General features: G+C 38.4%; 1 protein-coding gene across 12 annotated transcripts in view; it reads right to left on the bottom strand.

The window, feature by feature from the left end:
* QTMAN (queuosine-tRNA mannosyltransferase) overlaps positions 1 to 23,996 on the bottom strand; it is a 278,206-nt gene that overhangs the window by 217,993 nt on the left and 36,217 nt on the right. For 10 of the 12 annotated variants that reach the window (XM_089520087.1, XM_089520088.1, XM_089520080.1 and 7 more), the window contains one exon: positions 4,333 to 4,412. The exons of 1 other annotated variant lie outside the window; for it this stretch is intronic. The gene's annotated coding sequence lies outside the window, so the exon portion shown is untranslated. The remainder of the gene's footprint in view (positions 1 to 4,332; positions 4,413 to 23,996) is intronic. One more of the 12 variants, XM_089520082.1, reaches the window with a different exon arrangement.

Genomic DNA, 23,996 nt, shown 5'->3' with positions numbered 1-23,996 from the left:
AAATGTCAGTTCTATCAATACTAAGCTCAGATGAATGTAGGATATCATTACAGAAAAGAAAAGAAAAAATCCCAAATACACTAACACAGTTCCAAAAAGAATTTTATGTGCTGAATCGAATCAAAGAAGTACAATCCGGCCAAGTCCACAGCACATATTTTCTCATTTAATTCACAAATCTAAAGGGAGAGTGGGAAACTATCGCCCACTCAAGGCCTATGGTGAGGGGCCTGGACTCTCAAAACAGGCTTGGGAGCTCTGAAAAATGGGCTTCCCTGTCGCCCACAGCCTAAAATTTTCCTATCCTGATCTAAAGTAATCTACAAAATGGGGATAAAATGATGTAATTAAGATCATATGCTAGTGCTGACTGACTGAGCAATGTAGTCATCTTGGAATAGCATTTGTTTAGCATATGTAGTTGTGCATGTTTAGTGTTTGCTATTATGTTGGGTTCCATATTTAAAGTTTTTAAATCTATTTTTTATTTGTTAAATATTTTACAAACCATTACATAATAATTCATTTTAATTTGCTCCCTTATTCCCACCCTCCCTCCCACTCTCCCTGTTAAACAATTTTATAGAGGTTATAACTATAACTCTTCATGATCCATTTTCCTTGATAGAGGGCTGGAGCAGATAGGCAGTAAAGAGCAGCCCAAGTCTTCCGGCCAGAAGTGGGTCTGAACCCTGATGACTGCACAGCCCACTCCCAAAGCAAGCCATGTATGTAGGTGCTGACAGGAGCTAAATTATCCAACCTCTTCTTTGCTCTGGTCCAAAGTACAGGAGCGCAGGCTTGGTGTGTCTTCTTGATGCTTTGGAAGTGTGTGTCATCTAATCAGCATGCCCCCAAAACAGCCAGAAGCTGCTTCATTCTATTCAGAATTAATAATTCGAAACACATTGGTTATTTCTCTATATCCCCCTTGTTCATTATCTTTCTCAGTCTCCAATTTCCATGTACTATTCCAGGTTTCTTCCTTTAACTGTCCAATATATTTCAATCTTCTTTCTCTAAGATAATTGAATACCGTATATACTCAACTATAAGTCAACCTCATGTATAAGTCGAGGTCAGATTTTGGGGCCAAAATTATAGATTTTGCCATGACCCATGGATAGCTCGAGGGTAAAAGTTAGATATGTGTGCATATGGCAAGAGAGACTCTCAATGAAGCTTTTTGCTTCATTGTTTGTTTCAACTTTCGCTTTAGCCAGATGCATGGGCTCTTAAACAAACAGCAATTGATAACAATCAATCACCCAGAACACTTTCTGCTTAGCTCCAGAGAGAAATAAACTCCTCGCCACACCGCATGGGGAAATCTGAAAGAGCTACTATCACATTTCCACAGTGACCCCTAAATAAATTGACCTGGGATTTTGGGGTCAATTTTTGGGCATATATTTTTAGACTTATAGACTGAGTATATACAGGAATAAACATTCTGTTATTTTTTTTTTTTTTTTGCCAGATTAGATTTAGTCCATATTGATTTATCCTTCCTCCCAAGGCAATAGCTCCATGTGTTGCTTTTAATACCAAATTTAAAGTCACCACCTTTAAAAAATAAAATAAAATGACAGCTAAACTTACTAGCTCATTTCAGAGTTTTAAAAACTACTGGTCAACAAATTTGTATTCAAGTGGTATTCATGGTACGCCATGTGACTGTAATGCTGGTAGGATGATTGCCTGCATTTCATTCAGGTCAAGTCCACATCTCAAAGAATATTGTTTTCAACTCTTAATAGTGTGAGATTATCAATTCCTATGACCTCAGTGGCTCACATTAGATTTAACTGGATGAAAGGGTCTGATTATAAATAGTGTTACATCTCCTATTACCACACCTATTAGTTCCTGAACTACTCTGAGATATTTTAAACATGACAGGAGGAGACGTTATTAGTAACTACTTCCCTATTTTAGAAAAAGAATCAGTCTGGTAATAATAGCCTAGTATTCAATAATCCCAGACATATTAGGACCGATCACAGATGAAAACTGTATTCTGCAGAATTTCTACCAGCTTCAGTTAAAATATGATTAGCTACAAATATATATATATATATATATATATGTATGTATGTATGTATGTATATGTATATGTATTTTTTCAAGGATCACCCACAAACTGACAGTCTAACAACACTTAGAGAGCAACTGGTCTAGCTCCAAATTGACCATATTTTCAGATGATTTTGCTCTTATTCTTTCTCTTAAACATTACCTTCTCTTTTATGACTATCTCTACAAAATCTTCTTCCCAATATTCACAATCCATGCCAGACTTATTGGTTTCAGTGAGAAACTGAGCACACACTAAAAAATAAGTCCCATTGAAATAAATAAAAAAAATTAAATATCAGCATACTAACTAGTGCTGTGCACATTGAAAATAGTAGAGCTACTTTCAAGCAAGCATGCCTTTGGGTGGTCTGTTCCAAGAGTACATGACTTCTGCTTCACTACAAAATATACCACTTCTGACTTCAGAAATTCTGTAGAAAAGTACAGAATTATTTCAGCTGACAGATTTAAAATTTTATACCATATTTCTCTGCACATTTCCCCATAAAATTAATAAATGTGTGACAGATATTAAAGGAGAATCAAAGTAATCTCTTTCATTGTTCATCTGAATATGCATAGGGAAAGGAAAACTATTTTAAATTCTCACACAAAGGTCTTTGTAGAGTAGAACAATATTATCTGAGTGGCCACAATGAATTATTAGATTTGAAATCTATATTAAATTATAGTATTAGAAATATATTTCTGATATAGTTCACAAGCAAGCTTTTAGGTAACTGTCTGCTGTTGAAAAGAATGTAAAATCTAAATAATATTGAGTAACTTAGACCTTAGGTGTAATTTAAGATGAAGGCTTGTGTGATACCTCTGTATACCCCCCCCCCAAAAAAAAAACCAAAAAAAAAAAACAAAAAAAAACAACAACAAAAAAAAACCAGAATCCCTAAGTCGGATAAGGTTTTCAAGCAAACTAGAGAGTACTATATTAATGAGTCACTGACTATAATTCAAAAACTCCTTAAGAAATTAATTACCAGGAATTGTTTGGCATAAGAACTATATGTCACACACAATACTTTGAATTTTGGGCTATATATTATTTCACTCTCTGGGACTATTTTTATAAAATCTAGAAGAATCTATGCTTTTAATTATCTATTGTTTTTGTATTAAAATATTTCTATACTGAATTTATTCCAGAAATTCTGACAAATGACAGTGACATGTATTCATCTATTTGAACCTATTTCCACAAAGCTCTTTGCTTTATTCCAGGAATACACAACCTGCAGCCTATAACCAAATTATCATTGTTTCCAGCCTCACATAAGAAGGCTTATAAAGCACCTGAGGTCAAAGGGTGACCTGAGACTGTACCCCATTTTCCCCTCCTCGTTTACCATCAACGAAGGTTCTCCAATCCTTCCTTCAGCACTCCAGATGCTGCCCATTGGGCTGAAAATGTTATGTACCCCTATTTAATGTGATGACATTTAGTGTAAAACCCTCTTTCCATTTTGTGCAACCTTGTACTGTGCCATTTGATTTATTGTCAATACCAACACTTGTTGCTTTATAAATCCTTTAAAATCTACACACACACTGTATTTATATGCATGGGACAAAAAATGAGACTCGGAAACATGGACGTTTAAAATTTTGAATAGGAGTAACATACTTGTTTAATTGTTCAAAACCTATTTTCAGAAGGCATAGCAAGATCTGTCAGCAATGTAGATAGACATACAATACAGACTTAAGAGTTCTTGCCACAAAGCCATCAAAATGCTCTAGCTAAATGACCACTAAAAATGACACTAGCAGGTAAAAATGCAGAATGCTTGTCTTCTTAACAGGGTTTGTAACTTCAAAACTGTCTTGTGCACTCCTGTACAAAAGCAATGGGTAAAGACTGGACATAGCTTAATTTTTTTGTTTTGTTTTGTAAAAATAGTATTTTAGTTTTAAGACAGAATAAGAAGATTAGTTTTGAGATAGAATAACAAGCAAAAAGATTCTATAGTAATAAATACACAGTATCTACTGGGGGGGAAATCCTTCCAGCCTTAATAATATTGCTTACCAACACCTTCAGTGTTCTCACATTTCATAAAGTTCTCCAGGTGCCTATGCACACTTTTGGGCATTCAACAAAGGCAGATATTAGAACTCTGGTGCCTCTGGTTAGTTATCAGAAGAGTAGATCAATAGTTCCTGAACTCCACGCCAAGGTTCCTTTTAAAAGAGATTTTGTTCCCTAGGCATTAAAAACTTATCACTCCCACTTACCATACTTCTTGGCAATGTTCCCAAAGAATTCACCCCTCCTGGAGCTTAGTATGAAATAAGTTTTTCAAGGGCCCGCCTTTCTTAAAGAAAAGAGAAAAAAATAGTAAGAGACCATTAGCAGCAATACAGAATACCGGAGAATGCTGTTCACTGTAAAAAATAATTCCCAACTAAGCCTCTAGCAGTACTTTGATACACAGAAGCCTAGGTCCCACACCAATCCAAATACAGAGATTCCCAGGATGGCCTTCATGTCTTAAACCAGAAACACTGCCCCAACCACCATCTTGCCCCATGTGAGAAATCACTAAAATAATCAATTCCTATAAGCCATAAAAGTTCATGCTAGGCCTTCAGGCAACAGTTCTGTAAAGTATGAAAATACCCCATGTAAATGCAACTCTTTTACACAATGGAAGACTGAACTGACTATTCCTATCAAAGCAGAACCAGATTTGGCTCATTTAACATTAGTAACACAGCTTTATTAATATGGAAAACCACTGTTATCTTACACACTTTCTCCATATGGACAACAGCATATCGGATAACACTATAGGAACATTCTTTCTTTGAAGGATAGGACAAATAAAGACTGTGCTAAGGTAAACACCCTTGTACAAGAGTATTAGGTAGCATAGCAAGAAACTCAGAGAAACTACACCTAGATGTTTCCTGTTTCAGAAGCACAGTAGGACCTTGGTATCTGCTGGGGGTTTGTTAATGATCCCCCACATGGATACCAAAATCTATGGGTGATCAAGTCCCATGATATATAATGGTACAATAAAATGATGTCCCTTATATAAAATGGCAAAATCAAGGTTTGCTTTCTGGATTTTTGAATTTTTTAATATTTTTAATATTTTATATTTTCAAACCATGGGAGGTTGGATCAGTGGATAAAGAGGCCTAACTCTATCTATTATTTTATCATAGAAAAATAAGAGCTACATGCGGAACAATAAAGTGGCTTACAATAACTGAGTAGCAGAATTTTCCAGCAAAGCAATAACATTTTAAATCTCAAGGAAAAAAAGCCAGAGTTGTAAACACACCTTCAAATACACCAAAATGAAGGGTAAATTCACTATGTGTATGCTTCTGCGTTTTCCAGGTAAATCCAGATGTAAAAATACACTGGCAAGACAGAGGCACATTCAATTTTCAGCACTCTTCAGATATTCTTACAGATTTTACCACCAATGCTCAGAGGCATTTACGTATCACAACTAAAAATAGGTCAAGCTAGGAGTCAGTGACTGGACCACACTACCTACAAAAGCAAACATACAAATGTGTGCTCAAAGTGGTGTGGTAATTGAATTTATCAATATACCACTTCAGACAGTGAAAAGGACATGCCACCACCTTCTACTTCCATTGTAAAGAAGTCCTCTCGAAGATAATTGCTGACCTAGGGTTGCTGATAGAAGCCCTGAATGAGAACACGTCCAATCAGTTCTGTCCCATCACTTACCCCAGCCCTGTCCCATGGCATCTGTTCAAATGCTTTGAGCGTGTTAACTCAAACAATGGAACTTTTGAGGTATTTTGAAAAAATACAGATCCTAAGAGTCTAAAGCTACATCCTCACTTCAGAAATAATCCACTTTGACAACACTTAATCTACCAAGGCTCGATGCTATGGAATTATGAGAACTTTAGTTTGTTGTGGCATCAGAGCTCTCTGACAAAGAAGAGTGAATGTCTCACAAAATTACAGTTCCCAGAATTTCCTAGCACTGAGCCATGGTAGTTAAAGCAGTGTCAAACTGGATTATTTCTGCAGTGTGGACACAGCCTAAGAACACATTTTGAGGCAAATTAACAGTTAATTTTTTTAAAACACTTCAGTCTGTAAATAAAGTTTCCTGAAAAGTCCTTTTACCGTCCCTGGAAAGGCCACTTTGAGGGTTGTGCTTGACAGCCAGGATATGCACAAATTCCCATGTGCTAAAGCACTCTGCCATGTCTTGTGCATTAGCACATCCTAGGTGTGTGCCTCCTGGTTGATGAATGCAGAACCTGTCATGCATCTTTGCTTATTTACAAACATCACTGACATGCTGCTGACCCTTAACGTTATTTGCCAGGTGCCTGATGACACCTAATAATGTCCACTGGCATGCCTGAAACATTTATAAAATTCACCAGCCACATGAATACACTTTCAAACCATGGGGAGATCAGCCAGAACTGCCAAACTTTACAGGATTTAGCTGTCATTAAAGGTTAACTTTAAAAAAAAAAAAAAAAAAGCAAATCTGCCTGCATCTTACCTGAGAAAATTCCCTTCAAAACCCACAATGAGATCACAAACGAGAAACAATAAAGCTAAAAAGTATGCTAGTACACATGGAGTTGTTAATGTATCTGCCACTCAGTTAAAATCATTCTTGTTGATTTAATTGGATAAACTGTAACTGAATCTACTTAAGTTTGTGTATAGATGCATGGCCTGAAACCAGATTTAGGCATGTGCAATGGTGCTGATAGGAGCAGATTTTCCAGGCCTCACCTACACTGCAGAATTAATGCAGTTTGGCACTGCTTTAATTGCCATGGCTCAATGCTATGCAATTCTCAAGTTTTGTGAGCTATTTAATCTTCTCTGTCAAAGAGCCTTGGTGCCACAACAAACTACAAATCCCAGGTTTTCATTGCATGGAGTCATGACGGTTAAAGTGGTGTCAAATTGCATTATTTCTGCAGTGCAGATGAAGCTCTAGTCCCCTTACCTCTGAGGCAGTTCTGCTCCCTGAATGTTCCTCCAACCCAATTTAGTAGGATGTCACACTACAGCTCACCCAATTCAGCAGAGTATTTGATTTTCTGTCTAATATTTTCAGGACTATGGAGGATAGTTTGGAAGAAGAGATGCAGTCTTCCACCTTCACATGTACCAAGGACACGTGCACTTTCTCACCTACACTGAAGAAAGAATGCTGTTTGACACCACATTAACTGCCATGTCTCAGTGCTATACAATGCTAGGATTTGTAGTTTTGTGAGGTATTTAGCCTTTCCTGTCAGAGAGCTCTGGTGCCACAACAAGCTACAAATCCCAGGATTCCATAGCTTGGAGTCCTGACTGTTCCAAGTGGTATCAAGATGTATTATTTCTGCAGTGTAGATGCAGCATGATTTGTCCTTGCTGATGTGAACATAAAGCCATGTCTAATTGAGTATATGATACTATGGACTTTGTCACACAGGCCTAAAAGACAGGAGCATAGCAGGCTGCTCACGTCAATATTGCACAATAGCACAAAGATTATCACATGATGCTGAGCAATATTGCAATTATCCTGCAATTATTGCACAAATAAAGAGGAATTTTAGCCCCACTTTTTATTCATGTAAAAATGCCGTGACTAAAAAGTGGCGTTAAAATTCTTCTTTATACGCAGGATAACCACAGCACTGCACAACGTCATGTGATAATTTTCATGCTATTGTGTGATATTGATGGGGCATCCCACTATGCTCCAGTCTTTTATGCCCGTGTGATAAAGTCCTATGACATTCATTCTATCTATGGCCCCTGATAGGTTGCCACAATGGCCCTAAAAATCATGATACTTAAGCAATCGTTCATGAAAGTTGAAAAAAGAAAGAGACAGACACCAAAAAAATTCAAGGGAATTTTAAAGACACAAAACACTATTTACTCTGAAGACATTCACAGGTGAATATGCAACACAGGACCCTGAAAGTACTTTTAAAAAACCAAAAAAAAAAAAAAAAAAACCTGCAGGATAAATAATTTGTTTCAACTGTAATAAGTTCTTCTTGATACCAGATAAGGTCTGAGACTTCCAGTGTGATCTATATAGAGCTTGTCAAAGTTTCTTTTTTGGACTAAACCTCAGCCAGTGGTCATGTTGGGGAATTCTGGCAATGTAGTCCAAAAAGCTAATATTTCTAAGGTCTGGATCTATACTTGTCTGTGTATTAAAACATATAGCCCTCTTCCCCTGAGTGTTAGGAACAATTGTTTTATAAACAACTGTGTATATCTGTACACAACAGTGTATATTTCATACACAGCATTTGATGTATTTTTGGTGCGCTAACTTGTTGACTTACTATCCCAGAGCACATCATCCCTAGCATTAGTGCTTTGACACTATGTGCAAGAAACAGGCAAGATTTATAGACAGCAAAATGTCTTTTTTATGGTTATACAGAGGGGAATTCCTATTATTGTTAAGGCTGTATAAAATTATTGATCCACTGTTCCATTTTAAACATAAAACGGTATCTTCTCAAAGGAAAAAAAAAAGCAACAGCTAGCTGGTATCTTGAAATTCCCTGATTATATAGCAAAAGAAAATGTGCCACTGAGAAAATAAATGCCTCCCTAGCTTTTAACCCACTACTTTGCGACAGAACATTTCATCTTCCAGGGAAAGAAAAAAGGAAAATTCACATTGCTTCCTTTACCTATCACATTCCATCTTTTCTGTTGGTTTTCTTTTATTAATAACAGTTTGTTCATCTGCTTTCACTCAAGCATACCAAGGAATTGTGCAACTATTATACAACCTCACATTATCCCTTTGAGGTAGACTGTTTTCTATTTGTTATGAACAAAATTAAGAATGCAATAATTAACTTGCCTCCGTTTTCTAGAAGAGATCCCAAGCAGTCAGAATTCCTAGTTGTCCCTATTGCATTGGCACAATGTATTTCAAAATATTGGTCTCTTTGGGGGGAAATTTGTGTTGCTTAGTTGAAACATTATGGAACAGCAAATTATAAACGGATAAATTTTATTGCTCAGATTTATGGAAATTCCCCTTCAGTATACCTTATTAGTTCCTTGAACATACTCCAAAAAATCCTCATATTATTCTAGACTGCTCAAAGAATTATATGATCTTCAAACACTACACCTGAGATTTACACAACAATCCTATACTTGGAAGTGAGTATCATTTGAACACAAAAACAATTACTTCTGAGTAAACATGTATAAGATTACACTGCCAGTTACTCGGGTCTTCTAAATTCCCTTCCTGAGGTACCATTATGGTGTGTGTGTGTGTGTGTGTGTGTGTGTGTGTGTGTGTGTATCCATATGGAGATTACATGACCTGTCCTTATTAATATGCATTCTAATTTAACCTCTTCCACTTTCCTTTGTCATTAATTACAATTAACTTGTAATTTCCTATAATCTTCAGTGCATATCAAAACATCAAGGTATGGTCACAATAATAATAATAATAATAATAATAATAATTTTTATTTCTATCTTCCCGCCTCTCCCAATGGATCGAAGCAGGATCACAACAAAGTTAAAATTACAATTACAGTATTGCAGTATTGCAGTGCTAGTCACTGCACCATTAAAACCACGATTAAGATAAAAACATAAAAGCATAAGAACCTAAAAACATTAACAACAATCAATCACGGGGGCAGCTGGTCTCGTTCCATGCTAATGGTCTTCATAGAAGGTCAGGAGGATAAGTGTGGCGGAAGAGCTCTGTCTTTACCGCCTTCTTGAAGGTTCCTAAGGATGTAACAAGGTGGGTCTCCTCTGGGAGTCCATTCCAAAGTCTAGGGGCAGCTATGCTGAATGCCTTTAGGGAAGTAGAAACATACCTGGACGATGGTATCTCCAACAAATTCTTCCCACTTGTTCTAAGAGTGCGGGGTGGATTGTATAGGGAGATGCGTTCCCATAAGTAACCCGGACCCAAGCCAATCTCTTTGTGCGTTCTCTCTTACCATGCTAACAGAAATGCTTGTAAATAAGAAGACATCCCCCTAACTCTGATGTGGGTCAGCCAATGCTCCCACACAGCCATATTACAGTATTCCCTCCACATTCATAGGGTTAGGGGTGCAGGACACCCGTGAAAGTGGAAAAAATGCAATTAAAAAAAATACTTGAGAGAACACCTCTCTAAGAATCTCAAGGTTCTCCAGCACAATTTACTGGAAGTTGACTACAGAGTTGCTCTGGAAGACTTACAAATGCCTAGAGAAGTGTTTTCTCTAGGAACCTCCAGGAATCTGGTGGAAGTTGGCATTAAACTGGAGGACTTAAAAATTCCTAGCGAGATCAAATCCATGAATAATCAAATCCACAAAATAATCCACAAAAGTCAAAGCTGCATATGTGAAGGAGTGACTGTACACACTGACCTGTAATGTATAGCTGCATACCGTGTTATAACATAGAGGTTTTCCCAACCAAAAGACACATTCCCTCTAAGCCAGGCCCTGAGCAGTTTTGCGTTTTGAATTTGAGGGCAAGGAGTCTCTGCCATAAGAAAGAGACTCTTCTATATGAAGGAATCCTGGAACACATTCTACTTCAGTGCTTCGTCTACTTATCATCTACACAAACTCTATATATTGCTTTTCTCCTTGCCCTCAAATTCAAAACGCAAATACACATGCTACTACTCAACTTTAGTGGGTTAATTTAAACTCAACAGTATTACTTTTCTTGTATATAAGTACTATCAGTTCCAGACTCATACACAAAAAAAGCTTTACCTAACTACCGCCTGTCTCTCTGAATTTGCCTATAACTTGTGTAAACAGTGAATGTAGCATCTGCTGCACTCCATCCTAGCATAAAACTATAATGACCCTTCCAAACTTCAACTATTTCACAGACATTTTCAATAAACATCTTCCGGAATTTCATAACATAACAATTTTCACTTAATTTGGTGATAATTAGCATATAGTGTACTATACCCTTTAAGTTTAAAAATAGCCAACACAAAGTTTCTCCACCACACATTGAGCATTTTCTTGGAGTGAAGTAAGGATTCCATTAAAAGAGAAGAAAGGGAAAAACACTGGCAAACCTTCAGTAGGTCATGTCAGACCTATTATTTCAATACATTTCTAGGTGTCTCCAGCACTTTCGAGCTGACCTTTCCTGAGTGTCAAGAGTCTTTTCCATGGCAAAGGAGACCAGGATCACTGGTGGAAGGGGGGATGGCCATTTTTGACAGTTCCCTGCTTCTTCCTGCACACCACAGAAGTGCTTCTTCACACCCAGTTTGGGGGCTTTTCTTCCTCCTAACAACATGTTTTCAGGGGCAAAGAGGCCTGCAAGGGGTGAAGAACTGCAACCATCACTCCCATTCTACCCATAGATCTCTTCAGTTCCAATCCACACATTTAGCATTCAAAGTATTTCAGCATTCAGACATTATTACAACAAACAAACATGATAGATATCACCCCAAGACAGACATGGGATGCAAGAGGAACTGGTATTGTTGGTTCCAAATGTGTGTGGGTTTCAAATGAGGCATACTAGCTAACCCAGACGGCAAAGTGATTCTTACTTGTTTCCCTTTCAGCTCACACTCTTTCAGTTTATAATAATAATAATAATAATAATAATAATAATAATGTAATAATAATAATTTATTATTTCTATTTCCCGCCTCTCCCTACGGATTGAGATGGGATCACAGCAAAATTACATACATTCATACAAATTCCAAACGTTAAAATTCTCTTAAAATAACCCTCCTATAACACAATAATACAATATAATACAATACAATATAAAACAATACACTAGCCGAACCAGAGTTAAGATTCAGATTCATCTCTTACTCAGTCGGCAATACCGTAGTTTAACTCCATTAGTCTTCCTCAACAATGACTTTGATGTAAACCATTTTATTTATCTATTTTAAAAAAATCATTCACTGAGCAAAGTTTAACCACTTGCCTCTCTCTCTCTCTCTCTCTCTATATATATATATATATATATATATATATATATACACACACACACACACACACATACACACACACGTGGGGGGGGGGCTCCTGCAAGATGTTAAATGCAGAAAGAATAAGGTGCTAGCTGAAATATCTACAGAATAATTATTCTTTCTGCATTTTACATCTTGCAGGAGCCCAAGATTACATCACCATCCAGGATCCCATAATGTATTTAAACTAAATCTCACTAGTTCTGCGACATCCAGTAATTCCCTTCCCTCTTGCAATGCCCCCCTTCCTCTGGATCCAAAAACCCTGGACTGGTTTCATTGAAGAGCTTTTTCAACAAGATTTTTTAAAAAATTGGTTCAACTTTCTCCTTGAAAAGGCCCCCACGGTGATCTACAACTTTAAAACCAATGTCACAACAGAAGAATAACATTAAGAACAGCATGATACATTTCAAAGCCGTTGAGAGGGCAGAATAAAACCCATCAAATCCACCCCAAACAAAACATTCTTTATTGACTAAGTGAATTTGTTCAGTAATATAATTTTAACTTTGGAAGATCCTTGCATACTGGCCTATCAAAAAGACAGATAATAATTATCATGAAGGATCATGATCATGATAAAAGCAATGACGATGACAGATCCAATCTGGCTTCCTTAGCAAATGGGTTTCATAACTGGCCCATTCTCTTTCCACCAACTTACAACCAGGTCTCTGAAGAAAATAGTAAATTACATATAACTACTGCAGCCACAGGTCGTTTAAGGTATGTGTTGTGAAAGAAAAGTTTGTACAACCTAAAAACAAAGTATACAATAACAACATTTGTTGGTCTTTAATAATTCAATACCTGCCTTAAAAAGAATATGACTTGTACAACAATGTTCCATCCAAATTTTTATCTGAGCTTAAAAATATGGACTCATCCTTGAGTGTCTGATCTCAGGACTGCTATTTAATGAAATCTAAATGTACCACTATGTCGCCATGTTTCAGATCACATACAATTATTCTTCATGATCTTCTTTTCTGGTTCAACATAATAAGTAAGTACTGTTATAGTAAAGTGAATGGACCTATGAGCAAGGTACAAAAGGTCAAACCCATTTGCTTCAAGAAGGACAATTCTTTGACTGTGCTTGATGACACTGCCATGGGGTATAAAAGAACTGTCATAACAAAATGTTTTAATACACATGTCTTTTGTGTGATTTAATCTTAATACATTCAGCGAGCATTTAAACCTCACTGAGAGTCTTCCCCCCCTCATGCAAACATACAGACTCTTCATGACACATGGTTCCTTGAGCTCCCATCAATTGCTAATAAACAAGCTTTTGATTTCTGCCCATGGATACATGTTAGATTCCCCTGACAATGGTTCCATTCCATATCATGGTCAAGATGTACCCTGTGTATGTAATAAGCCTTTCATTATACTGACCACACACCATACCAAAAAACACTGCAACCCCCATAAACGCTGCTTGAACAGCGTCCATTCCTGCCTATGTTAGCTGCCAACACATGGTGCAGTAAAACAAGAAATCTGTACACCTTTGATGAGCTCAGAAGTTTCAAAAGAAGCAGGCAAATTGTGTTTCTCTCGTTTCTCACTTTTCATGCTTAACAGGTGCTTATTCCCTTTTGAAACTTGGGTTACTCATTCTGGAGGAAAAATGAATAATGTGCTCCTTTGCATAACATGAAAAACAGGCTGCAGCTGTCATATTTTGCTCAATATCTAATATCCACAGTAGTAATTAAATGTGTTGGCTTTTTTAAAAACACAAAGGTTAAAATAATAAGAAAATAGCAAGAAAGTGGAAACTTTCACTCCACATAAAAAGTATTTTCACCTAGCTATTCTCAATGGCATTTTAACAGTACCATCACTATCAATCACTGTAGTTCTACACATGGCCTAAAACTTACTAAAGTTTCAGATGTTTGGCACCTGGTATTTCGACTTTCAAGACCTCTTCATCAAAAGAAGTATGTTTGGGTAATACTGTATGAATAAAAGCAGGCAACATGGGGGAATAAAACGGCACACAGCAACATAATCCATTTTTAGTTTAATCCAGTGAGAACAGATTAATGTGAGTGAACAGTATGTCCTCACTACATGCACCAGTATTTGTTAGGAAAGAAGGGAGAGATAGCCCACATCCAGCAACCAGGGCTGCACATTCTGATGCAATCCACAATCCCAATTCTGCAGCCACAGACTCCACAACAACCTCCCACCTGGCCCACGATTATCTTCTTCCTTACTTTAGAGTGGAAACCATGTAAAAGAAAAGCAAATGCCCCCTTATCTTTTGTACAGTGTCATGAACACTGATAGTACTATATATATATATATATATATATATATGATGGTAATAATTTTAATAAGTAAGTTTACAATTATGAAATATTTCTCAGAGTAGAAAGATCAGATTAAAAATCCTTTTCTCATGGAACCAATGAAACTTTGGAAAGTTTGGACAAAAGTATTAGCACTTGTTCCACCACATTTATGATCCCTTTTAGGCCAGTCCTAATTTCACCACAGAAACAAAACTGTTCAGTATGAAAGCTATTGACAGAAGGGCATTCAGAGTAAGTGATATCTTACATACAGGAATGCTGACTGCAAAGAAATAAATCAGTACCAAATTACAAAATCTCAGAGCCACTTGATTCCAAAAACCCCAGGTTTCTGAATCTGCCAAGATGTAACAATGCAACAACAACAAACAGCCTTACAAGATCAATGATAAGCTTTGAAAACCTATGCATTACTCATTTATATGTTAAGAGCTGCCAACTTTCAAAAACAATTTGCTGGGTTATTGACACAGCCTATGGGAAAACAACTGAAATTAGCTTTTGAGGAAGATGGGAATATGGTGCCCTGCAAAAATATTCCCCTCCCTTTGACTTTTCCACATTTGATTGTGTTAGAACCTAGAAATGAAATAGATTTAATTGTTAATATAGTTGTCCCTCCGGATTCACGGGGGTTAGGGGAATAGGACCCCAGTGAATATGGAAAACTCGTGAATAAGGTAAGCCTCTCCCACCTCCCCTTCGATGCCTGGGGCGGCTGTCCAAGGCATGGGAGGAGCCAGGGGGAGCTCGCCCGGTTCTTCCCCTGCTCTCCCCTGCCTTTAACTGGCTCTGTGAGGGTGGAGGGAAAGAGGAACTGGCCTGCCTCTCTTCATCCCCCTGCCCTCCTGCCCACAGCAGGCTAGAGGAACAGGAGGATGTGGAGCTGAGGAGAAGCAGCACGCACCTGCCTCTCCTCATCCCCCCACCTTCCTATCCCATCTGCGAATAATCAAAATTGCGAATCTGAATCCCGTGAATCCCGAAGGGTGACTGTATTGCCATCTGATACACACAAGATAGTCAACACTCCAAGAGATTTGTATTTTGACAAAAAAGTTATGTAAACAAAAGCAAGCTGGGACTTGTAGGTTGCATAACTATTACCCCATCTCATGGATAAATGCTGATACAAACACCTTTGGCAGCAATATATCTGGGACCTTCTGGGATAAGCGATTGACAGCTTTGCACATCTGGAACTTTGCTTGCATGTATCTGGATAGGGGCTCATTTAATCAATTCTCTCATTTAATAATGTCAGTTTTTAGTCCATATAATGTCTCTATTGATGCCTTTTTCATGTAGTTCATTTTAAATTAGGAATAGAATAAACCTGTATCCCGGGTACCAAAGAAAGATGCTTAATCTCACAGTTCCAGCACCATATAAAGGGCTACAAAAGAACAGGATGTGAAAACAAGCTATAAGCATATCAGGCAAAGAAAAAAGTAGAAGCTAGAAGTTGTGTAGGTGTATTTAGCAATCCTACTATCCATCTGTCATAAATCTTACTTGTTACCATACATCACCCACTGGCAGAGGGCTGTCTGCTAGACAAATAATACTACCATGAAATGTTTTGTACTACATTAGTGCCTCTCTCTCTCTCTCTCTCTCTCTCTCTCTCTCTCTTTTTCTCTCTCGTGTGCATTTTTCATTGAGACAATGAATTCTTTGCCCACAGAAATGGATGCTTCCTATGTATATGATCAAAAAACATGAGGACACCTGCACTCATATTAGAAGAAATTATAATCTTCTGGAAGCTTTATGACGAATAAACAAAAATCTTCACCAAACACAGGGAAAATGGAAATTTCTAATACTGCGGTGTCAAACATTTCTGGGGTGCTTTAAGAATATGTTGACTTTTCCTATCTGTCCACTTACATTTTATTAGGTATGTTAAAGACCGAGTTTACAATTAACTGAACAGACAGTGTACAAAAGGCTTTTAGAACTATACCATATGGTCTAGGGAAAGGAACAATCTGGATGATCCACATTTCAATCTGCAGCCTTGTCCACCTCTATAACACATTATATTGCTGTAATAAAATATTAAGATAGATTAGTTTCAGTTTTTAAAAACATTTTTCAGACTTTCATATCACCAGGCAACAAGTTTTAGCCAGAAAGATTTTTTAAAAATGGGGGGAATAAAAGAAAAAATCCCTAAGGCTTTGGTTACGTTTTCTAGCACAGCATATCAGATAGGAAATACTTGCTATCTATGCTATGCTTCACAGTAGTTCTACAATAGAAATAGAGAACATCTCTGTTTATATCTTAGAATACCAGTTTTACATGCAATATATTGGCTAAAGTCCAATATAACAGGTAACAGATTAATGGAAACCAAAATGAGTAGTGAAACTCCTATTATTGGAGTAGGAGAGTAAAGCATGGAAGCAAAAAAAAAAAAAAAAGGGGGGGGGGGAGATTGGGAAAAAACCAGAAGCATGAATGCAATTGTTCAGTGACTAGTGTGGAAGAATAAAGAGGACTACTATAATAATCAATACAGGAAAATAGAAAGCAATAACAAAAAAGGGAGAACGAGAGACTTCTTCCACAAGATCTGGGAATTCAAAGGGAAATTCAAACCATGGGCCAGAATGCTCTATGATAAGAAGAGGAACATACTAGATCAATAAAAATGAATGCCAAATGGAATGAAGAACCACATGAAGATGACACCCAAATCCTAGAAAGTGAAGTGGAAGCTGCAATAAGAGAAATTTCGGAAGAATAGATCACCAGGAACAGATGATATTACAACAGAACTGCTACAATCCACACAGACAGAATAAACTCTGCTGCTTTCCAAGAGCTTAGTAACACCCAAAAAACTATTGGCCCACCTTCTGTCATATATCAAGGGAAGTGATGCAGAGGTATGATGAAACAATTGTCTTTCCACTAATGTACATGCAAATAGAATAAAACTGAAACTAGGTTTCCCATTTCTCTTGAAATACATATTTCAGTGCCCATTCCCATTATTTTTTAACACATACCTGTACAGTCGGCCTTCCTTATCCATAGAATTTTTTATCCACAGATTCAAGCATCCACAGCTTGAAAATATACAAAAAAGTATGAATTCCAAATAGCAACCCTTGATTTTCTATTTTATGTAAGGGACACCATTTTACTATGCCATTGTATTCAATGGGACTTGAACATCCACGGATTTTGTTATTCATGGCGGGGGGAGGGTCCTGAAACCAGCAGATAACAAGGACTCCCTGTATTCCATTGTGATTACAACCATGTTCAGGGGTGTATCTACAAGAGGTGCCCAATGAGGGCATTGCTCCCTCATAAGAATTCTGACCCCCATTAAATTTTCCTTCAGCCCCCAAATCTCTAATATTGTAGAGAGTAAGACACTAAAACCATTCACACCCTGAACTCTTCTACTTGCTGGATTTACATCCTCTTAGCAACTTTTCTTTGGATGCCTACACAGTATTTCCAAATACTCAATTGAAGTGTTATGTTACTGCAATGCTAGGTATTTGGGGACTGAGGGGAAACTTCATTGATGATGCAGAATTCATATGTGCTGGGGCAATGCCCTCATTTTGTCCCTGCTTCCCCCTGGCTATGGCTAGTTACACCACTGTTCATCAGTTGACTGATTGTTCCTCAAATGGTACTTTTCAGAGGAGGTAGTGTGGTTTTTTTACCCCTTCACATATGTTAATGATCCTTCTTCTCTGTACAATTGCTTAGCTTCTTTTAAAGGCGATGCACTACATTATGTGCTAATTATTATTAGGATGCAGCAATTTGCTTGTCTCACCACTGGTTTTGTCAAAAAGAGCATGTCAACTTTAATTAGCCCTGCACTCATCATCAACCCTCTCATGTGAGCTGGCAGTACTTTTTTTAGTTGGCTCTTCAGAAGAGCCACATTCACTGAGCTCTCCGAGCACTTAAATTTCACTGGACTAAGAGTTCATCTTTCTTCACATGTTAAGACTAAATATAGATTTGTCCACCTTGTATTGCTGTAGTGAACACAATGGTGTGAGGGAGAGAAATGCACCTGAAAAGTTGCAAGAGAATTCCACCACTGCTGCCCTCTTACTGAAAACGAGTGATTGAACTTGCTGGTGTAGTGAGAAAATTACTCTTGCTCTATGATGCTCTACGGTACAGAAATCTCAGGGCTCAACCAACAACTTGACATAAAAGAAGTTGACTGCCAAACCCAACAAGCTACATTTGACATGCTTCTTTATCAAAAACATAGATGAGTTGTCCAACATGACCTATCCAAGGGGCTGTTTGCATGGGACAAAAGGCCCATGTTCCCCTCAGCCTGGTATTGTCTTGACTGGACAATGCAGGCCATTAGCCCCAGGTCAGGATCTAGCAGACCAGATGTGGATTCAGTGGATGCACCCTGATCCCAGCCCCAAAGCCCCTTAATCCTGCCTAAAAAGACTTTCTGTTTGCTACCGAGTTTCTCTTGAACTCTACTGCAACAGCCAACAGACCACATAGCCCACGTGCCCCTTACCTGCTGCCACTCCCACCACATCCTCTCTGAAGGTCCCTGCCATGATCAGTGCTGTTAGAAAGGGGCACTTGGTCATGTGGGTGCAGCCAGGTGCCACGTTTATGCTCTTACAGGCCACTGTGGGGGCCTTCAGAGAGGATGTGATAGTGTCAGAAGTGCAACAGTGGTGGATCCACTGTGTAGCTGCAAATGGGCATGTGAACACCTACCAGTTGCCATACTGGCCTGAGGACTGATCCGAGTCAGAACCATTGGCAGCGTCCTGCCCATCTGTTTAGACCTCAAGTTAATATTTGAAGAAGAGGATGTTACCCACAGGTTTACCAAATGTTTCCAAACAGGGGCCTACTTGGGCAGAAGACTGAAGCTAGACAAAACAAGAGTTCCAAGGAGAGATTTCCCAGAAAAGACAAAGTGGCCGTGGGAGAACTAGCAATAAAGGTTGTTTTGTTTTGTTTTGTTTTTGATGGACTGCAAGGGAGTGATCAGTATGCCACCTTGAAACACAGGAAGGAAGGGATACAAATAGTGTATATAAATAGTGTAATAGTGTAAATAAACGTAAGCCCAAAGACCAATTATATTAATGGATACTAATAAAACATAGGATTCACCACTGGACTAAGGACAGAAGATTTGTTGAGGAGGATACTGTATTTCATTAGAAATCCAGTATTAAACAGATATGGCAGATTGCTATTTACATTCCTTTAACTGCAAGGACCAGCAGGGTGGAAATTTACTTTATCCCAGTACTATAAGCGAAGTATCTGAGGTATCAGTAGCCCAATGTTACCCACTTAAGTTACTAGTTCCAACTACATATTCATCATCATCATTGCCACTATTAATTCATTTACACACTGCTTTTTTCCTCCATACTGGGACTTGAGGTGGCTAACAAAAATTAAAATTAAAACAAACTAACTTGCAGGACTTACAAAGACATAATTAAAACATATTAGATATCAGTGTTAAAATGTAATTCAGCTATCTATACAATTTAGATAGTTTAAAATAAAACCATAAAAAGATAAAGGATAGTGAAGCAGCCATATGAATTCCTAAAAGCCTGACAGAACAGAAAAGTTTTCACTTGTCAGCAGAAAGAGTAGCCCCACTGAATCAATGGGATTTACATAAGGGTTGGTTTCCCATTGCGCAACTGATTTAATGGCTTTTCTTGCTGAGAGTAGAAAGTAGATTTAGGCCAAAGTCTGGTTTGTTTTATTTTACAACTCTACCCCATGTCACTGTACTCTCTAAATAAAATATCCTTTAGTATGAAGTGGACTTGAACGGGTGTTCAAAAGGGTGAGATCTAAGGCTGGCCATTCCATCAATGGAGGCTCAGTGTTCGGAGACAAGAAAACTACATTTCCCAGTGAGTAAAGACAGTCTTTGAATGGCCTGAGAAGTTCAATTATATCTTGACAGCAGAGATATAGCTGTGAGTCCTACAAATCCCAGGTTCAAGCTACAGACCCAAGAGTCAGCTTCAAACTACAGACCCAATATTTGCCTGTTTGTATGCTTCTGGACTGGTTAAAAGTGTGCTTTCCACAGCCTGCCAAAGAGAAAATAAACATGAACAATCAGAATTAAAAACGAGTTTTCAGAGCAGAAAGAAAACAGGTTTTTTTTAAAAAAATAAAAAACTTTTTTTTCAAGATACAATACAACTCAGAGACAATTCACAGCTTATTTATCACTGCAGTTAACAAATTGCATAAAACTATAATATACAACCATGACAGACTGGGATCTCCAACTGAAGCAGGAATCTATTAATTAATAAGTCAGGACTCCCCAAGTTGCCAGTAACCATTCCCACTTCAGATAAGGCTGACAGCAGGGACTACTTTGCACTCCAGCCATCTTGGAAATTACAAAGATCACAGTAAGCCATTGAAACTGGGAGAGGAAACCCTGTTAATATGTGATTACTCATTCCGAAGTGGAAATCTGAACTTTAAATATTCTCATCGGCTACCTTTTCTTTTTGTACTTTGGGGTGCATGGGGGGGGGGGGGAGAGAATCACTAGAGGTGCGATGAAGCATGGAAGTCTCTTCAGGCTAAGTGCCCTCATCAAAGCATCTTATAGGTACATTAAAAATTGAATGGGTATAAACAACTTCAGTAGGCAGTGTTTGAAAATGATATTCCACTGATCTCTGAATTCATAAACATCAACACTTGGGAGAGTTTGCATGGGAATAAGGCAACTAATTATTGTCTATTGCTTTAGGGCACGCCTGGTGCTCTCTACAGGTATCTCTACGGCTGCTTTTTTCCTAATATATTGCCTCTTGAAAGCTTTTGCTGTAACGACTTGCTGATCTACTCCAAAGCATTCCAAGTATACTAGAACTACTTTATATTCAGAAAGAAAGGCACAATAACTTTTGAAAAGCTGTTTCCTAAAAAGAAGCAGCAGTTGAGGATGTAGTGCATGCTTTGCAAGTGAATAGTGAACAAAATTATGTCTACAAGTTGAATTAAATTGTATTATGCATCCCAAGTGCAGCGTGTAAGTTTTTATAATGAAAAAGTTGGTGTTTTGTAAACAGAATGAAGGAGACAAATTATAAATAACAAGTTATTATTATAGCAGCAAAGTATTGCAATATTTAATTTTCATTAAGGTAATGCTGTCCTTAACAGTTAATCCTGTGGTCAGAAGCAAGAGCAATCATCTCTTATAGACAGTATTGCTGTAACCTTACAAGCTAAACATTGCCCAAGTAGCAAAATCAGTAGTTGCATGGAACCCCAAAATACATACAGTTCCAATTAAAATTTCACAGCAGGTAAGTATGGTTTTTCCCACAAAACATTTTAAAGGGTCACAAAAAATGAGATCAAAGCAGGATGAGCAAGAACATGCTGATTTCCATGACTTCCAAGGACCCGCAGATTTTGTCCTGTCTTGATAACCATTCATTATTTGTAGTCATGGACCAATAGTCTCTTATGTTTTCTCGCATGTGCAGAACACACTTGGAGGAAAGTCTTCTGCCTAAATTGATGCTGCATTTTGGAAGCACTCAGAAAGTTTCTGACTTATAGAGGGTCAGAGAAAAAAAACTGAAGGTGTAAGGTTGAAGCCCATAAACAACAAAACTCTACTGAGTCGGATATCATTCTCTAAAAAAGGACTGCACCACTTTTTACCCCCTGTGATGATAGCTTGGGGATCACCACATATCCATATGCAACATAGCCTTCACTCTACCATGCTTTCCTCTCACAGCATGGAAAAGATCAAATCTGCATAAGGTTAGTGAGATAAAAGTGGGGAGAAGGCTTTCCATTCCCTTTACTAGTTATACCCCCTCTTTCCTCATGGCTAGCAGCACCACATCTATGAAATCAGTAGGGGTAAAGAATTGAGTCGTGGTGGTGTCAGCAAGATCACAGCACCCACAAGGCCTTGGGGAATGGAGTTGTGTACCCCACTCAAAACTGTATAAAAAATTGGAGATTTACTTACATTTTACAAGGCATAACAGGCCTATCGTTTACTGCAGGTAGCTCTGACTTCAAAGCCCCTACACCATGCAAAACTCTGCTGGCCTCTGACAGCAGGGAGAAAGTAAGGAGGAAAAAGTTCTTACCATGCTTTCTCCATTGTTATTTTAACAGCAGTTTCCCACCTATTGAGAACAGTATCAGCGAGTGAATTTAGAGCTTGCTTAAATCCTCAACCCAACTGGAAGTGTCAACCAAGTCTTAAAGGGTTCTGAATCCTGCAGATCCAGAGCCTCCCTCTGAGCAATCCACACCACTTCCATGCTCATCCCCATCACCTTCAATTCAGCTCTGACAGGCTGGTGATCAAGGAGCCAATCTTTCAATTGGGAGAGTAGGGAGATGGATGTGAGCCAGCAGTCTCTGGGGGCGTTCCCACTTGGCAGATAAAACGGATTATATTGGCGCGATTCTGATTCGGATTATGTTCTGGGAATAATTCAAATTTTTCCATCGTTTCCATTACCAAAAGGGGCAAATTACCTCAATTCATTTAGACCCTGTTTTCGTTCCCATTTATTTTAAATTGCTTTATTTTAAAGCAGATTAACTTGCTCCCCATTCCCATTTGTGTCCACAAGCTGTCAATCAAGCGCGTAGGCTTCAGACGTCACAAGTCTAGGGGTTTTTTTTATTTTTAGGGCAGCCAATGAAAATTGGCTGTATCCAAGGCTCTTCTGTTGTGTCTCCCCAGACTAGGAGAAGGCTTGGCAAATCGGATCAAGGAGGAGAAGGCAGCAGGCTTCATTATTGGGGAGAGAATCTTTGGGGAAGAGAGAAGATCCCCCCCTCAGATCCTTGGGCATCCAGGCTCTCCATTCCCCAAAATCACTTTGCCTCCCCCATTGCTCCCTGGGCTGTCTGGGGGGGGTGATCAAGCAGGGATGTCCTGCAAAGCCCATCTGCTGCTCAGGCGCTCAGGCAGAGGTGAAAAAAGAAAAAAGAATAGTTAAAAATTGTGTTCAATGGCTCTCCTCACCCATCGGTCTATGAATGAGGAGCAGAGGGGAGGTAAAGCCTATGCGAATGGAAGAACATGGCACCGGCGATGCAGAAAGAGAACAAAGAAGGTGACACCCCCAGGCCAGCCTCTTGAGCGCTGCTCCTCCCATCTCCAGGTTCCCGAATCAGACACCCTTTCATTCCCATTCGGATACCGCGAATCATACCCCGCTTTCTAATTCGATATAATTCGATTTTGAATCGAATCGCAGTGGAAACGATTCCGGGGCATTGAGGAACTAATTTGGGCATCAGTGGGAACGACACCTCTTAATTCGCTTCATGATCCGCTTTATAGGCAAGTGGGAACGCGACCTCTGACTTATTTCAAAGTCAGATCTATCCTATGGACCCTGTCCCAAGGACCACAGTTAGCACTGTTAATCATTTTCCCTTTCCATTAAACTCTACCAAAGCAGTCTGCAAGTCACTGTTTTCAGAACATTAACAAAAAACATTCCACCGTGTTAGAATGTGGATTCTT

The sequence above is a fragment of the Sceloporus occidentalis genome, unplaced genomic scaffold (genome assembly GCF_023333645.1).
Source record: "Sceloporus occidentalis isolate IW3139 unplaced genomic scaffold, rSceOcc1.0.p SCAF_4, whole genome shotgun sequence".
NCBI classification, from domain to species: Eukaryota; Metazoa; Chordata; class Lepidosauria; order Squamata; family Phrynosomatidae; genus Sceloporus; species Sceloporus occidentalis.
Note: the sequence above shows the minus strand (reverse complement) of the source record. Positions and strands in the feature narration are given on the sequence as shown.